Source organism: Babylonia areolata, chromosome 5 (assembly GCF_041734735.1).
Source record: "Babylonia areolata isolate BAREFJ2019XMU chromosome 5, ASM4173473v1, whole genome shotgun sequence".
In the NCBI taxonomy this organism is placed as follows: domain Eukaryota; kingdom Metazoa; phylum Mollusca; class Gastropoda; order Neogastropoda; family Buccinidae; genus Babylonia; species Babylonia areolata.
The window spans coordinates 34141301-34168056 of NC_134880.1; the positions used below are offsets into that span (position 1 = coordinate 34141301).

Here is a 26756-nt window from a genome sequence, read left to right on the forward strand (position 1 = left end):
TCTTACTTATCACCGTCAGGTGGTGCTGTTCTTGTGACGACTTTCTCTTCCCTCCTTCCGCCCACAACCTCCCCTCTTATTGTCCTTTTTCACTGCATCCAGCTGGCAGCCCTTCCGCCTTTCTCTCCTGCCTTCTGTCTTCCTGCCTGCTTGTCTGCACACGCTCACATACATACAACTACACACACGCGTACACACAAACAAACACACACACACACATATACAAACACAGATACAGATATGCACGCATGCACTCACTCGCACAGAGAACGAGAGAGACAGACAGACAGACAGACAGAGAGAAAGAGAAAGACAGAAACAGACAGACAGACAGACACACACACACACACACACACACAAATAATGTATTCATTATTTGGCTATCGCCCCTCATGAAAGGGTGTACATGGATACACAAGCACAACACAGCCATACCAAATATCATAAATGCATATCAAAGATCACGTCAAACTAGATAAACGAATAAATCATATCATCAAAACAGTACATTATCTCTCAAATGCATTCTATAAGAAAACTTACAAAACCGAGCATCACTATCTCTAATGCACGACGCTTGCAAACTTAATTTAAAGGTACATGGATTTCGGTAATATTTTAAAGGAAAAAACTGTTGTTTCATATCATGAGAGAGAGAGAGAGAGAGAGAGAGAGAGAGAGAGAGAGAGACGCTTTGATATTTTATTGTCATTACCTGTATAGGTCTATTGACAAGGAGGTGATAAGGGTTATTTCTTATGTCACCACAAGTACAATACCACACTCTGCTTAATCCATCAAAACAAAACAAGCAGACAAAGAAAAACAAAACAGCTTTCATCGAAATACAACACCCTTACAATAGGGAAGCAAAAAATATTAAAAACAAAACAAAACAAAAACACCATTACTGGATCATCCATTCAAAAGGTGATACTATTCAACGTCTACTTTATTATCTGGCTTACAGTCTGAACACAAGATAATGGACATTATACATTGTTATCCTCCTTTACTCTGTTATTGTTCTGAATAGTATGACTACATCTTATTCTCTGTGCTTCTACAATAATTATTCTGATTCTTTGTACATGTTAATTCTTTGGTAAATGCCACGAGTCCACACGCTCACCAACATGCAAATCAAAGTTCAATGATAAATTACAAGGAATAAAAAAATAATCAATCACACTGCATCCACTGGGGGACACAAAAGTACATTCACCCTCTGTGTCGCCCGTACAAAAACCATTCAAAATAACCATATCAAGCATGAAACACAAATCCAACAAAGTTTTACCAAAATTATTAATCACCTGGTCCTTTGAATTGCGCACACAGCTTCCTTCATCCACTGTGTCACACTCCCATTCACTCACATAGTTAGACATGACTTCAAGTTCAGCTTGTTCCTGACCAGTTATAGCATTCAGATCTCCAGTGACCATCAAATATACTTCATCTTTTTCAAAATGCTGTAGTAATTTGTACTATATTTGTATTTGTACTTCTCTTTTTTTATCACAACAGATTTCTCTGTGTGCAATACAGGCTGGTCTCACCACGTTGTGTCAAATATGCACCACCGGGTGACAGCTTGCACACATTCCAACAAAAAGAGTGAAACAGCGACAAGACCATGCCACACAGTACAAAAGCAATGCAAACATCAGTCGATGTCAAATGTGTCTCAGTGTCCGTGTCATCTCTCACCTGCAAATGTTTACGTGTTCTCGTACCTGACCCAGATTGTAGCCGTCCACAGAAAATACCAATAGCAGCCCTCCACGTACCTAAATCCACCATTTTTTAACAGTTTACCATTCCACAGTACCTTACTGATCCACAGCACATCAAACAAGTTCCGTTCAGTCCAGCACAACTCCTCACAACAGAAAAATTCGCAGCGTGAATTCACACGGGCTGCTAGCCGGCCGCCATTACCCGTCATTCCCCAGAGAGAGAGACAGACAGAGACACACAGACAGACACACAGACAGACAGAGACACACAGACACAGACAGACAGACAGACAGACAGACAGACACACACACACACACACACACACACACACACACACACGCAGAGGATATATAATCTCGGTTTTCGGTTTTCATATTGCTCCTTCCTTCCTTCCTGTTTTCTTTCTCTCCGTCCTCCTCCTCCTCTTTCCCTCCTAACCTCTTCATAACTGAAAGAAAGAGGACATGGACGAAGAAGTGTTGATGGGTTGTGAAGCAGGTGGCTGCCTGTCTGTGTGGACAGTGGCTGGACAGCAGTTTCTGGCGTGCTGTCTGATGGATGTGTTGGGCAAAATTGGATTCATAATTTCCTTCTGATGACCTGCCAGGAACGAATTTGTCACAACGGACGTGGCATGTTTTCTCTTGTGAAAGCAACACAAACGGTTCCAGGTACGTTCATGCGTGTGTGCGCACACAAACGCTCACAGACACACACGCGAACGCCCGCATGCACACGCGCACACACACACACACGCCCGCACACACACACACACACACACGCACACACACACACACAAATTTGTTGTGCCGCTGCCAGAGTGTCTGGAACACAGGAAAACAGGAGAAAATCCGCAGAGAAGCTGGCAGATCAAGCAAACGACATCATCTTCCTGGCTAATGACACCATAAATGGCGCAGGAGAGGATGTGTAATGACGTCATCTTCCAAAGCTGATGACATCATAGATGGCGCAGGAGAGGATACTATCTTCTCTTGGTCCTCATTTCCAAAACCCGTCGAACATGAAGGGTCAGATGTTGCTTCCGGTGTTTTGTCTTACGATGTGAGGAAACTGGAGACACTTGGCACGGATTGTTCAGTCTGTTTGCTTGTTAGTCTCTTTGTTCTTTCTATGTTTCTTTGTCTTTTCCTCTCTTTCTCCTTATTTCCTTTTTTTCAGTCTGTCTTTGTTCGTTCTAACTATTTGGTCTTTCTTTCTGTATTTTTGTCTTTCTTTCGTTTCTATTTCGTTCATTCTTTCTTTCATTCGTTGCCCCTTTTTCCATTTTTCTCTGTTCATTATCATTCGCTTTCTTTCTTTCTTTCTAAGTGAAGTAGCAGTGGAGATGAACTGACATTGAAGGAAAAGAGGGAGGGTGGGGAGATTTGGGAGGGGGTGGGTGCTTGTTTTACCGTTGAATCGACTGTGAGGGATGAAATAAATGAGAGAGCACTCCGCCCTCACACACACACAGATGAACACACACACACATACACACAAACGCGCGCGCACGCATGTACACACACACGCACGCACGCACACACATAAACACACACACACACACACACACCAAAATCCAGAGAGACAGACAGTAGGGAGACAATCAGACAGGTGTGATCTTCCAGGCTGAAGAAAACAAACAGGGAGCGGGGGTCACGTGGTGTCTTTTCTGTGTCCCCGCGGGGCGCCGTTCTCCAAGCTCGGGTATGGGCGGTCACTTGCTGTGTGCCGCTTTCTCGCTTTCCGTGAGAACCTCAAGGTGGCGATGCGTGGCGTTGAGAATACTATTCTTTCCTCTTTTTTTTCTTCCTTTTTTTAACTGGGCGGTTTGTTTCTTTGTGTTTATTTCTTCCTCTTTATTCTTTCTGTCTCTTTCTTGCTTCCTTCTTTCGTTAATCTCTGTTTGTCTCTCGTTCTTTCTACGGTGGACGCCATGATGCGTGGCATTGAGACGATGATTATAATTTTCTTCTTGTTTCTTTCCTTTTGATGAGTTGTTTTGTTTTTATTTCTTCTTTTTATTTATTTTCATCTTTCTTGTTTTCTTTATTTCTGGACATCTGTCAGTTTGTTTTTCTTTTCTTTTTTTTATTTCTTTTTTTACAGTTCTTTTCTCCCCCTGCCTTCCTCTTTCCACTTTCGTTTTCCCTGTCACCTTACCATTTTCATTTCCTTTTCTGTTGGATTTTCTTGATTATTTATTTCTCTAACGCATCCTATAGCTAACTAAAGGAGGCAGGTGGTAGAATGGTTAAGACGCTCGTCTGCCAATACAGAGTCCGTCAGGGTCTGTTTTTGACTATTGGTGAATTGTACATACCATACAGAGTTGAATGTGATCCACAGTTTAAAAAAAAAAAAAAAAAAAAAAAAAAGGATCTGCAGTGCGGTTTTATATGTAGTTTATTTGTTGCTGTATTTAGTAGTGATGGTGGTGGTGGAAGTGACGGAGCTACACATGGGAACATGCTGTCAGAGGGGCGGTAAAAACAGCTGTGATGTTGATGGCTGATGGAAACAGGTGGGGGGAGGGGGGGGAGAGGGGGAGGGGGGGAGGAAGCGTGTGTCCTCACAGTCCCAGCGGGTCGCCGTTACCAAAGCTCCGTTGTCTGTGAACGGTCACTTGTTGTCTGCCCTTTTCTCATTTCTCCTGTGAAGAAAGTGACGATGCGTAGCATTGAGAAGATAATTTCCTTTTTTCCTCAGGATTTGTTTCTGTGTGTTTATTTCTTTCTTTTCATCATTTTCTGATATTTTTTTCTTTCTGGTAGTTTGTCAGTTTGTGGTCCGCTCTATCTTTCTTCCGTCCTTTGCACTTTTATCTTTGCGTCTTTCCGAGCTAAGTGACAGTTGTCCCATTTTCTTTCTTCTCTTTTTGTCTGTCTCTCTCCTTTTTCATTTGTCTTTCGCGTTGTCATTTCCTTTTCTGTATTGATGATGGAATACAAAGCATGCAGAAAACTGAAGAGGGCTTCACTCATAATCTGGTGGTTTGTGTGAGAACCATTGATATCTAAAAACTAGCTGATTAAGAAAAAAATAAATGATTTGTGGATTTATATACTGTGATGTCTTAAAGCACTGATAATCCTTTGGGAAAGGAAACATCTTGACATGCAGGCAGTGTGGTTTTAATATGCAGTTGACACCAGTGGTGGTGGCGGCGGTGGTAGTGACGGTGATAATGTTTCGTGTGAGACGATTGGACGAAGTCCCGTGTGAACCATGCACCATGCGCACGCATAAAAATGGCGGCAATAAAGAGGTTGTCCATGGCAAAATTCTGTGAAAGATCCATATTGATAGTTCGAATAAATATATTCATATATTTGTGGACGGAAACAAAATAATGAAAAAGTGGCGCTATACCATGACGACGCACTCTTCAGTAGAGATCATTCCAAATTTCACGCAAAGAAATATATTGTTATTAAAAAAAAAGTTATGCAGTGCAATACAGTGCAATGCAACGCAATACAGTCATGACAGTGGTGGTGTGATGATGATAATGGTGACGGATGGTGGTAGTGAAGCTGGTAGACATCTTCTAAAATGCTACTCGTGCTCCAAGTGACCCCAAAGTATTAACCTTTCTTTCCTTTTACCATTTCAGACCCTTTGGGGATTCTACCCACCTCTCCCAATTCTCTGCTACCGAAGGGCAGTTCTGACAAAGACTGCAACAGATCGCCGGAAAGGAGGGGGAGGAGGAGTCAGGACACAGCGGAGGCCCCTGTCAGAGACCATGCCGGTTGTAATTGGAATGGTCCACCATCGATCCCGGACTGTCCCACATCTGCGGCAGTAGAATCGCCATCCGTCATCTGGTGTGTGACGGCTGCTCCCCGTGCTTGTTGTGCTGCCGTGCACTCCGCCACGCCGTCCACTGGGTGAGTGTCTGACACAGGGTCCACACACCGCTCTGTTCTGCACTTTGTGCAGAGTGGACAGGAGGGGAGGAGGGAGGTGGAGAGAGGAGGGGAGGAGGGAGGTGGAGAGAGGAGGGGTGGGGAGGGAGGTGGAGAGAGGAGGGGAGGAGGGAGGTGGAGAGAGGAGGGGTGGGGAGGGAGGATGAGAGGAGGGGTGGGGAGGGAGGATGAGAGAGGAGGGGTGGGGAGGGAGGTGGAGAGAGGAGGGGTGGGGAGGGAGGTGGAGAGAGGAGGGGTGGGGTGGGAGGGAATGAGGGAGAGTGGGAGGGAGTTAAGGGAGAGAAAGAGCTCGGAATTCTGAAAGCTTAGCGTCACATCACTGACCTGAAAACATTGTCGGAGTGCATGTATTGTGCGCGCGCACAAGTTCAAGTTCAAGTTCATAGCGTAACCCAAACGCAGACACACTGATACAAAAACAAGAAACAATCGAAGGGCCGCACAGCAGACAACACACACACACACACACACACACACACACACACACACACACACACACACACACACACACACACGTATGCTATACCCAAGAAGCTGGGACAAATTAAAAACTTGAACCATATTTGAAAAATACAGCAAATACACAAAACAGAAAAGCACTGACTATGTTACGAATCCGCGCCCATTTCTTACAAATCGAACAGGGAAGATATAAGAATACGCTGAAAGTGCAAAGACTGTGTGATACCTGTAACAGTTTAGAAGACAGGATCCACCTTTTAGACAATTGTGTAAAATACATTATTTACAGAAACAAATTCCTAATCGATTAATGTCATCCAAATGCCATGCCTTCTAAAAGAATTACAGCCAAGGCTGGCAAATTTTTTTCACGAATGTTTCTTTTCTCAATATGCTCACGTTTATGTTTTATTGTGTCTTATAAACTTTAAGGGTTTATGACAGTATTCTAAGCTATTCTATTAACACACACACACACGCACACGCACGCACGCACGCACGCACACACACACACACACACGAACACACACACACACACACACACGAACACACACACACACACACACCACACACGAACACACATACACACACACACACACACACACACACACACACACACACACACACACACACACACACACACACACACACACACACACACACACACACACACACACCACACGACACACACATACATACACACACACACACACACACACACACACACACACCTTTCTGTAATGTAACCTACATGCATTGGGTTATATATATGTATTCTTTTTTAAATATTTGTTTCATATTGTGTGTGTGTTTGTGTATGTGTGTGCGCACGCTACTGTATACACACGCATGGACGCCGAAACACATGCGAGAGAAAAGCCACAAACAGTTGGATACGTTTTTGCTGGCAATGCCAATAATAAGATCCCTTTGAAGCCTGCTCATCAGTCATTGTCTGGCCAAATTAGAGTTCATTCTGCCCCATAAAAAACAATGAGTGATGACCAACTTGAGATCTTCAAATAAGAAAGAGAGGGCGGGAAAGGTGAAGGAAAAAAGGGGGTGGAGAGAGAGAGAGAGAGAGAGAGAGAGAGAGAGAGAGAGAGATGAAGGGCAGGGAGAAAGGAGTGGGAATAGATACTGTTGCATTTCATTTTGCAATGATAATTATACTTCGTCGTCTTCTTCCTTCCTGGCGATATCATCCATCCTCCGTGTGTCAGCTCTGATTGTTCTCCCACTGACAGTAGTCTGCTGACCGAACACGCTAAGAGCACTGTCACTTCCTATTGCGTCGCTGGACTTTGTAGTGTCCAGTGGAAGAGGCTGAGAGATCCATGACTTTGTAAGTGGGCTGGTGTCTGTGCATCCCTGACTGTGCAGGGGTGGTTCACTGTCATTCCCGATAATTATGTCGGACAGAATCCTTGGCCAACAAAACTGTAGTCATACCGTTGGCTCTCTCACAAAGTGAGAAAAACAACAACAACAGCAATGGTTCCCATCCCAGTTTCTCTCTTGGAAGGGATCAAATTCGCCTTTCCGGCACCCCACCCTACCCCATCACCGCCACACTCACACACACACACACACACACACACACACACACACACACACACACACACACACACACACATATATATATATATATATATATATATATATATATATATATATATACGCACACACGCGCGCAAGCACACACACACATACACACGCGCGCGAGCGCGCGCGCGCACGGACGCATACACACACTCATGCACGCACGCACACATGTACTCATGAACACACGTTCGCACGCGCGCGCGCCCCCCATACACACACACAGAGGTATTGCCTGCAGCGGTGGTGGTGACTTACCATGCGAAAAGGTCAAAGCACTTACTCTCTGTTAGAGTTTTTCATCTTACTTTTTCTGTTCTAAAGCTTGAAGCGAAGTCTTGTAGCCTTCATATTCCAATATTGTATTTCCTTATGTTGTCCAAGTGCAAAAGTTGCAGTCTGGCTTGAAAACGCTTTATCCGATGTATCCGAGGAAAGTCTAGAGGTTACTAGGAAGAAGTTACTCATTTTTTGTGGAAGTTCTTCAAAGGCAAATATTGTGTGTGAACCGTAGATAACAGTATCGATGGTTCTGCTCTTGGCTTTGGTCCTTATTGTAAGATTAATTCATCCTTTCAGTTCAGCCTGTCGACTTTTCTTCTGTCTTCTTACAGCATTGAAAAGTTATCTTCTAAAGATTACACAACAATATATATATATATATCGTATACCTTGGAAACATGTGAAATTGAGTTCAGTGTATGCCAGAAAACATTTTGAAATTAGTCTGTATCATCCCTGTTGGGTGGGTGGGTGGGTAGGTGGGAGATCGCACGGAATATTTCCTGATCGTGCGGACAAAAATGTCTGTAATGCCAATCAGCACTTTACAAAGTTTCTCTGGCCATCAAAAGACTAGTACAGAAACGCTAATGGTCGGGAGAATCATCTGAGGGGTATGAGTACGTTTCCTAAAGTTGCGATAGTTAGAACACAATACTACACAGTGAATTTCACACTCGGAAGTATTAAAACTTAATGACGGAACAAACTTTAGGATAATCGGATAGTGAAGTGATTCTATGGGTTTTTCTTCTTGGAGAAACACATAACCCGAAGCATGTCAATGCTTTTCTGATAGCAGTGTTCGTTAAAAAGATACGGCTTGCAGAATGTCAGTAACTGAGAGAGAGAGAGACAGACAGAGAGAGGCAGAGAGACACAGAGAGAGAGACAGACAGAGAGAGAGGCAGAGAGAGAGAGAGAGAGAGAGAGAGAGAGAGAGAGAGAGAGATGAAGAAAAAAAGTCCAATTTTAAAAGAAAAACCAACAAAAATGGATTGGATTACAGATTTTGAAGGAGTTGGCTATTCAAAAGATATTGTTTTTTTTTTCTTTTTTCTTCTCCTTCGTGCTTTCAGCTACCGATTATTTATTTACTTTTTCTTTTCTTTTTTGTTGTTTTTTTGTTTGTTTCATTTCCAATTGATTTTGTTTTCTTTCTTCGTTCTGCACTTTTCCTCCTCACTGTTCTTTTCTGTGAATTAATCTATTTTGTCTGTCTCTTTGTCTGTCTTTCTTTCTTTTCCGTTCTTTCCTTGCCTACTTTCTTGTATTCTTTCTTTCTATGGTATCAATTGCGTGTCATTATTTTTGCGTGTATTTAATTGCCTTCCCTATTATTATTTCCACCTTTTTTTCTTTTTTAAATTGGGGTGGAGGGGCTGGGCATGGGGAGGGGGGTAGAAAGAGAGAGAGAGAGAGACAGGTTGTGTGTGTGTGTGTGTGTGTGTGTGTGTGTGTCTGCGGCCTAGATTTGTCTCCATGCTTCGCATGGTATCTGGTTTGTCGATTCGTAACTTAATTACAACTCAGTTCGAACTATCCGCTCCATTCCGTCCAATGGGGCATACGAGTGCGCGCGCGCGCGCGCGCGCGTGTGTGTGTATGTGTATGTGTGTGTGCATGCGCCTGTAAGTGTTTGTGTCATTGTATGTGTGTGTGTGTGTATGAATGTGCCGTGTGGGTGTATGTGTGTGTAAGTGTGTGAAGGTGTACGAGCGTGACTTTGTGTGTATGTATATGCGTGTGTTCGTGTATTCGTCTTACTCTGTGAGTGAGTGTGTGTGTGTGTGTGTGTGTGTGTGTGTGTGTGTGTGTGTGTGTGTGTGTGCGTGCGTGCGTGTGTGTGTGTGTGTGTGTGTGTGAGTGTGCGTGTGTGTGTGTGTAAGTGTTCATGTGTGTGTGTGTGTGTGTGTGTGTGTGTGTGTGTAAGTGTGTCTGTGTGTGTGTTCATGTGTGTGTGTGTGTGTGTGTGTGTGTGCGCGCGCGTGTGTGTGTGCGTGTATGTGGGTGTGTGTTTGTGCATGCGTGCGTGCGAATGTATTTTGTTTTGTACATTTGCTTGTTTGTAATGTATATGTGTGTATGGGTATGGAGAGAGAGAGTGGTTACTTTTAAGGAGTAGGACCTGTCAGGCATGATGCTGAAATCCGTGGAAAGGCCTTTCCTTGGTTTTTACTTCTTTCTTTCTCTTTTGTCAGTTGTTTTGTCTTTCTTTCATTCTTCATTTTCTTCATTTCCCGTTTCTGTCATTTTTCTTCCATTTTCGTTTTTAACCTCGTTATTTTATTTTACTTTATGTCATTATATCCCGCCGCTTTTTGTCTGTATAGTTTTCTTTATGTTTTCTGTTCATTCTTTTTTTTCTGTGTGTGTGTCAGATTTTCCTTTCTTTCCTGTTACCTCAGTCGGAAGAGGACTCGTTCGGTCGTGTTGTGGATAAGAGCAGTCCTGTTTTCAGGCGTCCAGTCAGCCATCCGTCTGACGAGATGTTCTTTCTTCATTTCTTCCTTTGTTTTCTTTTCTGTTCCTCTGACGAGGTTTCTTTGTCTCCTTCCTTTCTTTGTTCTCGTTCTTTCTTTGTTTCTTTTGCTCTTTCTTTCTTTCTTTCCGTCTGACTGTCTGGCGTCCCGTTCCTGTGTGGTATCCAGTAACCCCTCAGTCAGAGAAAGACTCGTTTGGTGGTGTTCTTAACAACAGCAGTCCACAAGGAATCTTATAATCTTAGAACCAGGCTTTCAAGAGTCTACCCTCAAGAGGAGACTGTTCGCCGCTGATTAATCCTTTTGGTTGAGTTCATTAGCGCATTGTACAACCTTGGTGTGATTCACCGTTGGCAGACTGAATGATGTTCCACGCCAAGTGAAGGTTTTCTGTCTGCCTTCAACAATACTATCTGATGAGTCTGCTTACACAGGAGGTAATGGCTCCTTTGACGTGTGCTGAGCTATAAGCAACACGATTTGATTTGATTTGATTTGACACAGGAGGCCTGGACATGACTACAAGGTGGCTATTGTCACATCTCATGATAAAGCAAGGCCTTGACTACAGGTAGCTGTTGTCACATCTCATGATAAAGCAAGGCCTTGACTACAGGTAGCTATTGTCACATCTCATGATAAAGCAAGGTGTGTGTGCCATGCCTTTCCTTGCTCACCCCCCCCCCCCTCCCCCATTCAGTAAGAGAGCGGTGTGGGGTGTGCGGATTGCATGTGGATGTAGGAGAAGGTGGAGAATTGAAATTGTGTTTGTTTATTTGTTTGTTTGATGGTACTCAGCTTCATTAGTCGGGCTCCTTTCACTGAAATTAATGATCCAACACCTGGCTTGAATTAATTTCATCAATTACTGTCTTCTCCAAGCATCTTAACAGTGCATTTAATCATTGTGCACGTTATGTCAGAGACATTGGTGATACGTTTGATGTGTTACTTTTTGATAGCAAATATTCCCATGTTTTTATGCTTCTTTTTTTTTTTAACCTCACACGGTCATGGAGCTCCATTTCCCTTTTATTTCAAAATTGAGTTATTTACTTTTGTTGGTACTGCTGCAGGAACAGTGTAATCTGAAACCACCATGCACACAGAGCGTGAAATATAACGGCTTTTAAAGACCTCTAGTTTTTCTCCATGACCTTTCAAGATAATCGACGATATTGATGAAGATATAAAACAACCGAATATCATAGTTGTTAAGTATCTGATTAAAATTATTATACAGAAGAGTGATGGACGAGAAGAATATTCTCACTATATTTTGTTCTTTGCCTCCATCTCTTCCTCCCCAACGTTCTAAGTGATAGGTATGGTCAGACTGTTTTCAAACACTATCCATTTAAGACCGTTTTGCCAGAGATAATGGCGTCACGAGTGTTTGACTTCCATCGGTTGGTTGATTTTAAAATGACATGTGTCCGTGTGCTTGAAGGACCGAAGGGGTGGATGAAATGTAGAAAGGGGGGAGGGTCAGACGGACTTTATAGTCAGATTCCTTTTGTTGTTGTTGTTGTTTTCTTATGTGCTTTGTTTCTTTGCTTGGTTGGTTGGCTGTTTACTGACATCCATTTGGGGACTTCTCGAAGTGATGGAAGCGGGTTAGATTGAAAGGATCGCCCTTGGCATATTACCGAACACTTTCAATTTTGAAAAAAAAAAAAAAAAAAAAGAATGCTGAAGCATTGTCTGAGTGTTACTTCCGTTTCATTGAGTGATTTAATTTTCTTGTTTTCAGAAATGTGATTGATTTGTTAGCCTGTGCAGCGTGCATACAGCAAAGTGAAGAAGTACTGTGACACCGGACAGCACATGCAAAGGGGCTGTACTCGTGCTGGGACTGGGTACACATGATAGAGAGTACAGACATCGCCATCCATAAAATGTTATGGATGTTGACAGGGTGTACTGAGAGAGAGAGAGAGAGAGAGAGAGACAGAGACAGAGAGACAGAGAGAAGGTGGATGGGTTGCGGTAGTATGTGCGCTTGTGTGTGTGTGTGTGTGTGTACATGTGTGTGTGTGTGTGTGTGTGTGTGTGTGTGCGTGTGTGTTAGAGGGAATAAGGGTGGTAAAGAAAGAGCTATCAATTGTGAGTGCATGGTGGTATGACTTGTGAGCACGTTGTCTGTATTTCTCTCTGTCCCTGTGCCTCTCTCTCTTTCTCCTTCTCTCTCTCTCTCTCTCTCTCTCTCTCTCTCTCCTTTTTTGCTGCCTCCGCACCGTTTCAGTGCATTGCTCCCAGACGGAGATCCCCATACACTCCACACCCGGGTCCGTATGCTGCCCGACCAGTGGCAACAGCCCACATGGAGCTATGGACGTCAGGTCACCAGGAAGCAACACACCAGAGGAGTCCCTGCATTCCTGCCGATTAACGTCAGTAGTTTTTTCAGTGGAGTTTATTCTGTTTAAATGAACACACGCAGAGCACCACGCAATGAGATCGCAGAGCCAGACTGAGTGAGCATCCCCTCCAGAGAGGAGACCGCCACCACGTCCCTCCAGCAAGAGTCCCCCATGAATCTGTCGACACTGAGGACCTTAACAGGAACTGATCCCAGCCTGGGAAGTGGAGGGAGATTACAGTCAGGTCACCTTAAAAGAAGGGCAGTAAAGGCCATGGAATCTGGGACATTTATTGTCTGTGTTGATGAGGAAGATGAAGATAGCGTGGCAAGTTTGTACTCCACGCTTCTTTTCACACTGTGTCTCGGTGTCAGCCATGCTTGACAGATATAGACACCAGCATTGCTGATCACGACTTTTCCAGAAAGACTTCCGAAAAACGCATCCGTGAAGCCGATTATCCTCGATTTTGATCGCAGCACACACAACTGGGAAGGGGATCCCTATACATCTTTCCTGGGAATAACCCATATCTTTCTTTGTCTGTCCGTCTGTCTTTCTGTCTATCTCTCTGTCTGTTTCTCCCTCCCTTCTCTCTCTGTCTCGCTCTTTTTTGTGTTTATCCATATATCTCTCTCTCTTCACATCTTTCTCCCTCTCTGAGATGAAGCAAGGAATATTTCACACAAATCTCTCCGCCGACACCCTCACTCTTCCTCGTATTGCAGATATCAGAATAACCGCGATGCTTTTATCTCCATAGACCGGTAGTTCCCCAACCAAGGACAGTTTTCTGATAATGCCACGGTCACTGGTGCCGATCATAGACAGGGTGGGAGAAATTCATAGACTATCAGCTGTGAAGCGCTGTCCCTAAGGACTGAGATATGGGAATGTGTAGTGCGGGGTGGGGTGGGGGGTGCGAGGGTGGGGTGGGTGAATGCAGTGGGGAAGGGGCTAGTCGGGGATGTCTCCATCTCCGTAATTTAGGAGATGCTGGATGCAGGCATTGCCCTTTGAAGTGCGTGGTGTGTGCAGCTTGCTTCCCTTCTCTATCAGTCATCCAGCCTCTCCCCCCCACACCCCCACCCCCACCCCCGTCACCTCTGTGCCTTCTGCCCTGTCCCGCCCTAAGTCATATGGCAGCTGATGTGTGGGATAGTCTCTGTCACTCCCGCCCTCGTGTGGGATAGAGCGCGGCACAGAGAGCCGGAAAAGTGGGTTGCTGGTGCGTTTTGGTCTGTGAGACTGCCTGTTTCATACGATGATAATGTCAACCACGATGAATACGATGATCCTGACAATAACAATGCTAGCATTCAGTTGTTGTTGGTTTTTTGGGGAGGGCGGAGAGTGGTTGGGTGGGGGGTATTTTTTCCGTAATCAGTGCTGTCACTTTGCTTTTTTTCCGAGTTTTGTTTCGCCTATTTGTTCGATTCTTTCCTGGCATGCTGGGGAAGAAACTCGATACAGATGAAAATGCGATGCAGAAAGTCACTCTCACTTGAAAAAAGGGTTGATCTACTGAGTGGAAAGTAAGTAAAAATGTATCAGTTCCGCACACATGACAATGCCCTAGTGCTGAAAGGGTTTTGTTTTACATGAACACAGACAGACAGACAGAGACAGACAGACAGAAACAGACAGACAGACAGACAGACACACACAGACACACAGACACAGACACAGACACACACAGACACACACAGACACACACAGACACACACACACACACACACACACACACACACACACACACACACACGCGCGCGCGCATAGTGTCACCGGAAATATTTACAAATTCTGCAGTTCGATCTTATTCGACTGACAATGTTTTGGTGTTATTTTATTTTATTTTATTTTTTCAAAAATATTTTCTTTCTTTCTTTCTTTCGCGTTCGACAGCTACGCAGTCAGGGTCGAAGTCCGAGGGATGCCACAAACTCGGACGTCCGGTGAAGATCGGCTGCCGTCCCCCAGAGCTTGGTGTTGAGGTCAGCACCCCCAGGCCAGGACTGCTGCCGCATCTTCTCATACAGGGGGCAGCCTTGGAGAATATGGGATGGGGTCTGGTCAGCCTGGCCGCAATCACATAGGGATGTGGCTGCCACTCCATTCCTCTTCAGGTGTGCTCGGAGGCCGCACTGTCCTGTGCGAAGGCGGTAGATGGTAGTCTGGTGTCTCCTTTCCAGTGTCCTGATGGGATCCTGGTGTGCCTGGTAGCCTCCGTTCAGGGTGACCCAGCCTCTTCGGAATCTGCTGCGGAGGAGAGTTTTTGCTTCCTCATACGTGGCAGGAAAGGTTGGCTGTGTGAGCTGGCATCCTTCCTTAGCAAGGTGGTCTGCACGCTCGTTGCCTGGGAGGCCTACATGTACAGGCACCCACTGGAGGGTCGTTGGGGCTGTTTCGGTAAGGGTTGCGAGGGAGGCCTTTAGGGACTGGATCAGTGGACCAGGATCAGGGGAGTCAAGGGCCTGGAGTGTGGACATGGGGTCAGTGAGGATGGAGATGCTGCCAAGGGGCTTTCCACAGGAGGAGAGGAATTCTGCTGCTGTTTTAATGGCCAGGACTTCAGCTCTGAAATTGGATCTTGAGAGTAGCTGGTTGCTGGTCTTTCGTGGTGATTCCAGGAACTCTGAAGCTGATGGTGGCCTCTATCTCTTGGTCAAGCCTTCCAGTCAGGCAAGGCAAGGTCAGTGCAAGACTCCCCTTTTGCCGCCAGAACATCGCTGTGCTGTGCTCTGAGTGCTTTATACTGGTGATTGAGGCTCTGACGTTTGAGACGGTTCTTGGTGGGCTGCTCCAGTCTGTGGTGTAGGTGGTGTGAGGGCAGTCTTCTGAGCTTCTCTCCCTGCATCAGGACTTTCAGGTCGCGTCTTCCCTCCAGGGGCTCAACGTTAGCAGTTTTCTCCATGTCATGGATCGGCGTAGACCTCATGGCTCCCCGTATGAGGCGTAGTCCCATATTTTGGACTTTGTCGAGCTGGCTCTTGTTGGTCTTGGAGGCTGTGCCCACGAGGTTGAGGCGTACTCCATGGTGGGTCTGACCGCTCACATGTAGACCCTGGCGAGAAGCCTGCTGTCTGCTCCCCAAGTCGTCCCGGCCAGCTTCTTCAGCAGGGCTAGCTTGCGGATGCCTCTCCTCTCCATCTCCTCAATCTGGGGATTCCAGGTCAGGCGGGTGTCCAACCAAGGAATGTTGGTATATCCGTCTGGGGCAAGACCTGTCCCTGGAGCTTCAGCTTGACTTGCTCGTTGGCGGTGGAGAGAGAGAGAGAAGAGTGTTGCGTTGGTTTTTGTGGTGTTGAGCTCAAGGCCCCAGTCTTCTGTCCATGTAGCGATATTGCTGACGACTTCCTGAAGCCGGTAGGAGGCCGTGCTGGTGTGTTCAGCGGATGTCCATACTGCCAGGTCGTCTGCGTGCAGACTGTTGAAGATGTGCTTCGTTATGTTGTCTCTGATGTCGTTGATATACAACAGAAACAATGTTGGGGAAAGCACTCCTCCCTGGGGGACACCCTCACGTAGCTTGACCTTTCTGCTGAGGAAGCCGTCTAGTTTGACCCTTGCGGTCCTGCCGAAGAGGTAGTGTTGGATCCACATGTACATCTTGCTACGTACGCCGGCTTGGAGAGGTTTCAGGATGAGGCCCTCCTTCCACACTTTGTCAAACGCTCTCGACAGGTCAAAAAACACGGCCAGTGTCTTCTTCTTCTCCTGAAAAGACTTTTCGATGTCCTGGACAAGGAGGGCTAGTTGATCTTCTGTGTTTCGGAATTTTCTGTAGCCGGTCTGGGTAGGTGAAAGGATGTTCTGTGTTTCCAGGAGGAAGGTGAGGCGGCGGTTGACCATCCTTTCCGGCAGCTTGCCGACACAGCTCAGAAGGCTGATTGGTCTGTAGCTGTGGGGGTCCTTCTTGTTCTTTCCCTTCTTTGGGATCGGGATGATCTCTGCCTCTTTCCAGATGGAAGGCACAACTCCTGCTGTCCAGCTGTAGTTGAAGGTCTGAAGCAGCACTGTTCTGGATGCTGGTCCCAGGTGCTTCAGCATGTCGCCAGTGACACCATCAGGCCCCGGAGCTTTCGTGGGCTTCAGCTTGCGAATGCCTTGTTTCAGCTCCTTCATGGTTAGTGGTTCGCTCGTACAGCTGTCATGTATGCCATGTGGGTTTGATGTCATGAGTTTCGTGGTTTCCTCTCGTACCTGCTTGATGCGCTGTCTGGACATGTGGATCGTACTCTCCTCTCGGTACAGTTCCGCAAAGGTGTTGGCTGCGGCCTTTTCTGTTTTCAGCTGGTTGTCCTGCTCGATGACGGTCTTGCCTCTGCTGGGGTTGTCATCGTTCAGTTTCTTTGTCAGCTTCCAGAGCCCCTGCATGTCTGTCTCCATGTTCAGGGAGGATGTCTTGTCTTGTCAACTTTTGCGTGTTGGTTGCAGCTTTTCCTTTATGAACGCAGCTTTCGCTCTGTTGTGTGTCTCTACATTTTCGTCAGTGGGGGAGCTCTCCATCATGTCCCTGGCTTCACTGAGGTTCTTGTGCAGGGTGTCGAGCTCAGGTGTCCAGTAGGGACGGTAGTTCCTGCGTTTGCCTCGTGGAATAGCTGCCTGCGCCGCGTCTAATACTGCCTTATTAAAATTCTTGGCATTTTCGTTGATGTCTTGGTGCGACAGTGTCAGCGCAGAAGTCCTCTTGTCTGCCTCGTGCTTGAAAAGGTCCCAGTTTGCCTTCTTGTAATTCCAGCTTGCTGGGAGCCTGGTGGGATGGGTTTCAAAATGTCTCTGTACTGTAATGATCACTGGCCTGTGGTCGCTGCCTCCAAGCTGGGGGGACACCTCCCTTTGGGCAATGCTATGGATGTCGTCTGTCGTGAAGGCCAGGTCAGGAGTGCTTGTGGTCCTCCATGCTTGTGAGTAGCACGTAGGTGGATCTTTTGGACTGTTGATGAGGATCAGCTGGTTACTGATTGCCCAGTTTTCCACATCTTCTCCCTTCTTGTTAAGATCTTGGTAGCCCCAGCTGGGTCAGTGGCTGTTAAAGTCTCCTGTGATGATCCAGCTGTGGGAGTCAACGAGGATAGAGTCAAGCTGTATTTGGTTTGTAGGTGAATAGACATTGAGGACTGTCACTGACGTGCATGGCAACACCAACTTGACTCCCAGAAATTCTGTGTCGAGATCAGCTTGACCAGAACTCTGGGTCTCTGCCGCTGGGATGTTGTTTCTTACCAGGGTGATGAGGCCTCCCTCTGGTCTGTTCTCTCTGTCTTGTCTGAACAACTCGTAACCTCTTATGAAAAAGCAGTGAGTGTTCTTGAGGTGAGTCTCTTGGATGCAACATACATCGATCGCATTTTCACGCAGAAACCGTTGGAGCTCAACCTTCTTGCGCATTCCAGTGGACGATACGAAGTGCTGCTTGCCCATGTGCTCCAATCTGTTTTCCCCAAAGAGTCTGGGAAGCATCGCGTCCGTGGTTGGTAGTAGTGGATGGGCCCCTTTGAGGCTGAGGGCCCGGCACCGTCTCCCCCCGGCCATGGTCCAGGAAGACGACACCACATCGGTCTAGTATTGTCTGTGTAGCCATGTGTCGTAGAGTGTGTGCACAGCCGGTTTTGACTAGATCACGCCCCTAGAGAGGCCACTGTGGCGCCGTCTTCGGTGATCTCCTGTTCTGGTAACGGTTTACAGTTGGCCGGGTTTTCTCTTGGGAGTTTTCCTCCTCTTGGAAGGACTGCCTGCTGAGGCTAACGGACTCCATCTGCCCGGGTTTGAAATCAGAGTTGTCCTTCTCCTAGACTATGTGGGTCCACGGCACCTTATTCCATATCATTTGGTGCAACCCCCAAAGGGAGGGCTCCCCCATTCGCCACCCGGGGAACGCGCCCCTACGCCGTATAGTCCCAGCGCCGATACACATGGTTCCAGTGCCGTCGCAGGAGTTGCCAGAAGGTTGCTGTATACAGCCTCGGACTGCCTTATGGACTCCGGCTCCGGATTTTTCCTCAGGGTTGACTCCCGAAGCCTTTCCTATGAGTGGGTATGGCCGCAAGGCAGCGGAGGTTTGAAATCAGAGTTTTCCTTCTCTTAGATGAGCTGTCTTCCCAGACTGATGAGCCCCATCTACCCAAAGCACTGGTTTTCAGGCGCCAGGTAACCCGCCTTCGCCCCTTCCCCTATCAGTAGTAGCAGTTCCGCCGGGCTTATATCTAAGCCACACGAGCAGGCTAGGAGCTGGACTTAGTTGTCAGAGGCTGTTGGAGACATGCGCCGTGAGGGGCATTTTATAGACAATAGGAGCTTGTCCCCATTGCCACCCCTCGGCTATGACAACCTTGGGACCAAAAATATGATAATGTACATATGTCTGAGGTGGTTCAACGTTTTAGTAGGATCTCTATTGGTTATAATTTTGCCACTCACGTTCACAAGATGGTGTGCTGCTTCCTTTCTCAATTTCAGAAAAAAAGTAAGAATTTAGGGAGGGAGAGTAAAGGTGTTTAGTGATAGTAAAGGTGTTTATCAGTACTTTGACCCACCAGGCATTGGTTCCAATATCAGGGACCATTCCAATCGGCAAGCGTTGTTAACATATACATTGTTTCAATTCTGTGAAAAGGGATATCATACTACATAGTTTTATGGGTGAAATCATTCACTTCTTTGGGCTGTAACGTTGGGAGGAGGCACTAGTTTAGATAGAAGAAAATAATTCTGTGCAGCTATGCAAATAGATGTGACGGTACTTATTTTAAGAACACTCCACCTTTCCAGTAATGCTTGATTGTGTAGATATCAGGCAAACGTACAGATTCGTTAAACAGGCAAAACCCTAACGGGAAAAAAGCCTGTCTGCCGCAAGTATTAGTATTAGTAGAAGAGAACGGTGCTTGTTTATTGGAGCCCAACAATCCAACAGTCTCCATTTCACCGATAATCACATCACCCCCAACACTCAATTTTCCATCAACGTCCGCGACTGGACAGCCTGAAAGAGAATCCCCTCCCCAGACTGGCACTGGCTGGGTGTGTGTGTGTGGGGGGGGGGGGGGGGACCTTATCTCCGTGCCCTGATTACATTCCCTGCCTCTAATCAGGCATGCTGGGAGCTGGGTTCGGTGGAGCTGCAGGCCAGACGCTGTATCCCTCCGCACTGATTGCGTTGGATTGCGTCAGGGGGAGACAGACAGATACAGAAAGCAGTGAAGCGGCTGCTTACACAGTGTCAATCCACGGTGGCCCAGTTGTGCCTGAGGCCCTCACCCCCTCAAGGGCTGGCACCGGGAGCTGAGGTGTGTCAGATGGAGCACGATGCGCGCTGGACTGGTGGTAAGGCAGCGGACCAGCAAGTGAGTGCCCACGGGTTTCAGTCCCGTGCATGGACCGGTATCTTTTACTGTCCCCTCCGCTAGACCTTGAGCAGTGGCGTTCTGGGTGCTAGTCATTCGGATTAGACGTTAAGCCGAGGACCTGTGGGCAGAATGCACCTAGTGCACGTAGAAGAACCCACAGCAATAAAAGGGTTGTCGCTGTCGAGAAATCCGACAGTAAAATAAATACCTGACAAAACAAACAGAAAAATCTATTAGTGGCGTTGCTATGGCGATGTGCTATCCCTCGGGGAAAGCATTCTTTCACACACACACACACACACACACACACACACACACACACACACACACACATACAGTCAAATGAATAGCGTACTAAACGCCATTGCAATAACGTAGATCTCACTTGCCAAGTCATTTATTTGCTTTGAACATTCTGGTCATAATCCCACCAGCAGAGTGATTTTTATTTTCTCTCGCTACACTGGTCCGAGGTGTTCAAGTCACAACAGAATTATTGTTGATATTATCTTTGACTGAATCTATAGCACTGAGTCCATAGCGCTCAGTAACAGCAACTTGCTGCATTACACTGAAATTTCTATCGAACCACCTTTGACACTGACCAGGGAAAATCTGCCTCAGTATATTGAAGATTCCTGTCCATTTAATTTGTATGTGCTCGTACGTCCTGTGCTTCCGCGTGTTTTGTACAGGTGTATGCTTTGTCAATGCTGTTTTGTCACAATAATGCTAATAGTAATAATAAAAAACATTAATAATGATAATGATAAGAATGATAATGATAAACAGCAATTACATGGTTCAAACTCCACAGTTAATAATCACTAAGCGGTACCAGCCGCCGTGGCGAAGTGGTTAGCGTCGCGGACTGACGGCTGGGAGGACGCGGGTTCGAATCCCAGCGGAGGTGGATTTTTCGGCCCGTATGCTGTGGGCTTAAATGGGGAGACTGGGACCACACAGTCGAGTGTCATCCACTTCAAGGATGCGTCTTTGGGTGTGTTGCTCTAATTACTTGACCAACACTGCAAGTGTCTATCTCTCGGGGCTGGTTAACGCCGGGATATCATTATGACAGGAAGCGTAGAATACAGCCTTGTCACGCAGTCCCAAACCAAAATGGACCTCCATAGCAAAATTGTCATCGTCATCGTCATCCTCCTCCTCCATCATAATCAATATAGACAAAACAGTCTCAAAGTCTGTGGCCTTTTATGCGCTGCTCTCATGGTAACCTCAGTTTTATTTGAAAAGAGGTTCATGTGGGGATATCAATAATAAAATATTGTATGCACTACTTCTGTAGTTTATTATTTGAAAAGAGGTTCATGTCGGGACCTACAATAAACAACCAACTGGACTATTTAACATATAGCTAGCTAACTTTAATAAAGAACAGTTTGAAATATATAACTTTTTCCAAAAAATGTTAACATTTGAAACTGGTAACACGTGTTCCGTAATTTCTGGAGGCAAAAAAGTTTTCATTACTAAACAGCCTGTTAAAACGTGCTCTACCGTTAAAAGTCCCTTGCAAATGCATTCAATATTTTCACAATATTTTGTTTATGGGGCATTTAGTAATAACCTAAATACCATGCTCTTAACAGCCCTGCGAGTTCTTTTAGCATTTAATAAGGCAGAAGTGTTAACTTCTAAAGACATAAAGGAATGTTGCATATTTCTTTCAACAATATTACACATTTCAGATGATGATAAACGATGAGGAAGTTCAATTGCATTTAAAGCGTTTTTAGCTCCAAGCTTTGCAAGATGATCTGTACGTTCATTAGCAAAAAGCCCACAGTGTGAGAGAATCCAGCACATTTCAATATTAGTTCCTCTCATTTGAATACAGTGAATCAAAAAAATCTTATTTAAAAAATGATGTTATAATTAATGTTCGTACAACCTGATTTGATAGACTGCAGAACTGATTTTGAATCGACACAAAATAAAACATTAATCAAGTTTAGGGGCAGATCAATTAGATATGTTAATGCCATAAGGACGACAATTAATTCAGCTGTAAAAATTGAGAAGCCCTTTCCAATATGATATGACTTTTCAATTTCCAAAGCAGGAATTGTATATCCAGAACCAGCAAACTTGCTCATTTACAAACAGTTCAACAATGTGATCATGAAAGAACTGATAATACCGATGCAGACAGACAGACACACACTTGCTCATTTACAGACAGTTCAACAATGTGATCATGAAAGAACTGATAATACCGATGCAGACAGACACACACACACTTGCTCATTTACAAACAGTTCAACAATGTGATCATGAAAGAACTGGTAACAACGATACAAATAGATTTTACCTTTATGTCCCAGTCAGACATTATGTTTCTGTTTTATCGCACAGTTCTGTGATAAACATTCTTCAGGGATAAAGAAGTCAATACACGAAGACTCCCTAGACACGTGATAACTGCAACGGTTGTCAGTAATATAATATTTCCTCCATTTATCCATGATTGCAATATTTGGCAGAACAAGCCAGACATCTTTTTGTGCAATGGAAGAGGGAGTTGTAGTTGATACATCTTCTTAGAGCAGTTTCAGTCTTCAGACAAGTGATATTTAGCGTCTGCAAGTGTTTGCCACCAGGGGACGAATGTGGTACAGCCGGTGTGAAAATGATAGGAAGCATATCCAGTTTCGTCTGGCAGGGTGAAATCAATAGGGGTGGAGATGTCTAGGCAATACCTACATTGCAAATGAAAGGTTGGAAGTGAACAGATGTAGACACCGGGAGATGGGGGTGGGGGAAACTGGGATGGTGGGTTGGGGAGCAGGGTGATCTAAGGTTTGGTAATGGACCTCACGTTCTCTCTCTGTCCCCCTCTATCTCTCTCTCCCTCCCCCTCTCCCGCTCTCTATCTAACCCCCCCCCCCACCCCCTCTCTTTTTCTTAGGAGAGCAGGGTACAGCCTGTATGTGTGTCAATATGCGCGTAGTACTCACCATCCCATCTACCCCTCTCCAAAACAAGCAGACAGAACTTTTTATGCATTTCACTTTTCCCGTCTGTCCTTCTTTTTGTCTGCCTCCTCCCCTTCTCTCTCAGCCCGCCAGCGACAAGAGTTTTCTTTTTATTACATTCATGTAATCAGGACTCCACTGGAAAAGTGTACCTCTGTGTATCTCTATCAGTAGTCATTCGCAGTACTCTGTTATTTGATGATATTCAGAATTCCCGTTTCATACAATATTTGTGCGTGTTAGTTAACAAATGTAGCCATGCCCTCTCCATCTCTCTCTTCCCCTTCTCTTAATCATCTTTATCGGCACTCTTCTTTCCTCGCTCCTTCCCAACCAGCTGCCAGTGTACTTAGATTCTGATGCCTATGGTTCTTTTTATATAAATAATGCAACCATAATGTGTATGCCTTTACTTTCTTAGTTGGAATTATGTATTTTATATCCTAACAGGGCGGGGACTTGATGTAAAAAAACAAACACACACACTAGTTATCTGTTATACCCCCTCCCCTCTCGCTCTCTGTCTAGCCTACAATTTTAGTATAGCTTTGTAATCATGCTTTTCTTGCTATAGGAATGTTCTCCCAATATGGTCATGTGTAACTCTGTCAGTATACCGTATAATGTAATTGTGGAAACATGCTTTTCTTCTCTCGCCTTTTCCCCAACCCTGCAACACTATTCCTGTATTTTGATATGTGTATTTCCTCTCTCTACATATGTTAACAAGAATCGTGCTTATGCCATTATTATTTGTATTACGTATTGCGGACCATAATCCAGGCTGGGACTGGATTTAGAAAGGGCATCAGTGCTGATCTATTATCGTCGGAAATAAATAATTTTATCTTGTCTTTGTCTTGTATCTCTGCCTCTCTGCTATGTCTCCCTCCTTGTCTCTCCGAGAGTGTTTCTCTGTGCCTTTCTGTTGCCCAGTGGTAAGTTTATCTATCACTGTCTGTCAGTGTATGAGTCATATGTCTTTTTATCACAAAGGGGCAGTGGAGTAAAGCAGCTGCTGGAAAAAACAACAAACAAACACCAGCATTGTTCCGTCGTTATTTTCATACATTTTCAAACACGAGTGCGTGCACATGCACACCACTTTCACCACATGTGTGAACACACACACACATATACACACCACGCATGTGCGCGCACACACACACACACACACGCGCGCGCGCGCGCGCGCGCATACACACACACACACACACACACACACACACACACACACACAAATCCCCACACCTCAGGTTCCATCTCCACAGCAGGAACACAATTTCCATCTAAGTTTCTGTCGTCCACCCCGTGAAGAGAAGAAAATGAATGCCCCGGGTGTCATTTTCACAAGGGAAGTTCCAGTGCTGTCTCCGGATTTAGGAGTTGTGAACTGGCACAGAATGTCTGGCCAATATTTCCAGCTAACACAGTCCCTGAAGACAGAGCTATGGTCTGAAACGTTGGACACCTCTTATCAAAAGTGAGTCTTATTTTACAACCAACAGGTTTGTTTTTTTATATAAACTTTCTCCATTCGTCGACATAAATGTTGCATTCGTAACCGAAATCGAGGTCAAACTGCCTTTTAATCTGCGTAAATGTGGGTGACTTCTGAATGTAAATGGAAACAGTCTATAAAATCATGTTTTTTGGGGTTTTTTTTCTTTTCAATTTTCAGTAAAAGCTAAGCAAATGACAAAGTATAATATTAATGTGTGAAATAATGTGCAAATAGTGAACTGTCTGTTGTTTGTATATACAGATAGAAAATCATTATTCGACATGCGCAAAAATTAGGTGAAGGAAGTATGTATGTTGAAATATATACAAATGAGACATTTTGGGTGAAATGGATATTTCTCTCTAATTGGTGAACACTTCAATGATTTATGCATGGTCCGTTGTTGTGTTTTCTTTTTTTTTGGGGGGGTGGGGGGGTGGGCGGGGATCGTGTTTCGTCCATATTGTTCCCCCCTCCTTCCCAATTATGTATTTCATAAGAATACCATGTTTGTGTGTTGCAATTCTTTTTCTTTCTTTTTGCGTTTTTCGTCCATAATGTTTTTCCATGTATTTATCAATGTTAAACTTCTATGTGTTACCAAAATGGGGAAAAAAAGTTAATAAAAGAAAAGAAAAAAAATTGAATTCATAGCTGACATCGAGTTGAAACTGTCTTTTAATCTGCATAAATGTGGGTGACTTCTGCATTAAATTGGATTGTTGTGAAAAACGTTGAAACTGCTGGTTTACTTGTCGGGAGTGTTGGTGTTTTCCGCATCATTCACTGGGTGTTCGTTTGGGTGTTTTCCGCATCATTCACTGGGTGTTCGTTTGGGTTTTTTCCGCATCATTCACTGGGTGTTCGTTTGGGTTTTCTCCAGTTCGTTTGGGTGTTTTCCGCATCATTCACTGGGTGTTCGTTTGGGTGTTTTCCGCATCATTCACTGGGTGTTCGTTTGGGTTTTCTCCGAAGTGAGCTCTTTTCGCCCCTGTGTCTTGTACGGGTCTGTATTTGTCACCCTCTGTACGGGTCTGGCCAGTTCGGTCATGTCAGTGTGAACACATTATCAGACGTTAGGTATCTGAAGCGGGTTAGATAATACTCGTGGTATCAGCACATGAAATGTACTTTCCTGATGGAATCTAATTTGATATCTTTCAAATCTCTTCTTACCGCTCATTTCAATTTCATATCTCCACTTTGGGAGAAGAGGAAGGCTGTGTTGTAGATTTTTCGTTTTCTCAGATGATACTTTCATTGGAATAGATTGATTTTTGCAAGCAGTATTATGGGGGCTATGGAAAAGAAGATTTAAATACACTGTAGTCATGAAAACTTTGAGAACTTCATTTCTTGTAATTTGTTTTTAAGAATACAATTTCGTTCACGGTTTTGTAACAGGGAAACTGCTTTGAAATCCTCTCAAATCAAATCACACGGATGATGATTAGGAAATGATACCCCTCCCTCCCTACCCCCTCTCTCTCTCCCTTTGCCTGTCACTGTGTGCTTTGTCTGTCTATGTCTCTCTTTCTCTCTCTCTCTCTCTCTCTCTCTCACGATCACACACACACACACTCTCTCTCTCTCTGTGCGTGCCTGCGTGCGTGCGCGCGCGCGCGTGTGTGTGTGTGTGTGTGTGTGAAGTCAGGTCAAGTCAAGTCAAGATTTTATTTCATGATGGTAAATTTAATAAGCAACAATTGCTTTTTTACATCAAGCCATGTGTGTGTTTGAGTGTGTTCGTTCGTTTATTCATTTACAGTCTGTTCATCTAATATGATGGTATTAGACTGATGTGTGTGTGTGTGTGTGTGTGTGTGTGTGTGTGTGTGTGTGTGTGTGTGTGCAAATGCGCACGCGCTGCCATCTTGACCAGGTTGGACACGAAAAGTATTAGCTATAAAAGCTGACAATGTATTCCGCTCACTTCGGTTTTTTTTCTTGCCCCTTTCCTGAAAAGGACGGATGCGAGGTCCATTATTGATTGTCCTGTGTAGTCCGGGATGCCATCCAAGAGCGCGCTGTTTTATG

General features: G+C 45.1%; 1 long non-coding RNA gene across 1 annotated transcript in view; it reads left to right on the forward strand.

Moving 5' to 3' along the window:
• Positions 1–26756, forward strand: part of LOC143282451 (uncharacterized) — a 219084-nt gene that overhangs the window by 187205 nt on the left and 5123 nt on the right. The window contains exon 3 of the long non-coding RNA XR_013055255.1: positions 5360–5636. This is a non-coding gene — a long non-coding RNA (uncharacterized LOC143282451). The remainder of the gene's footprint in view (positions 1–5359; positions 5637–26756) is intronic.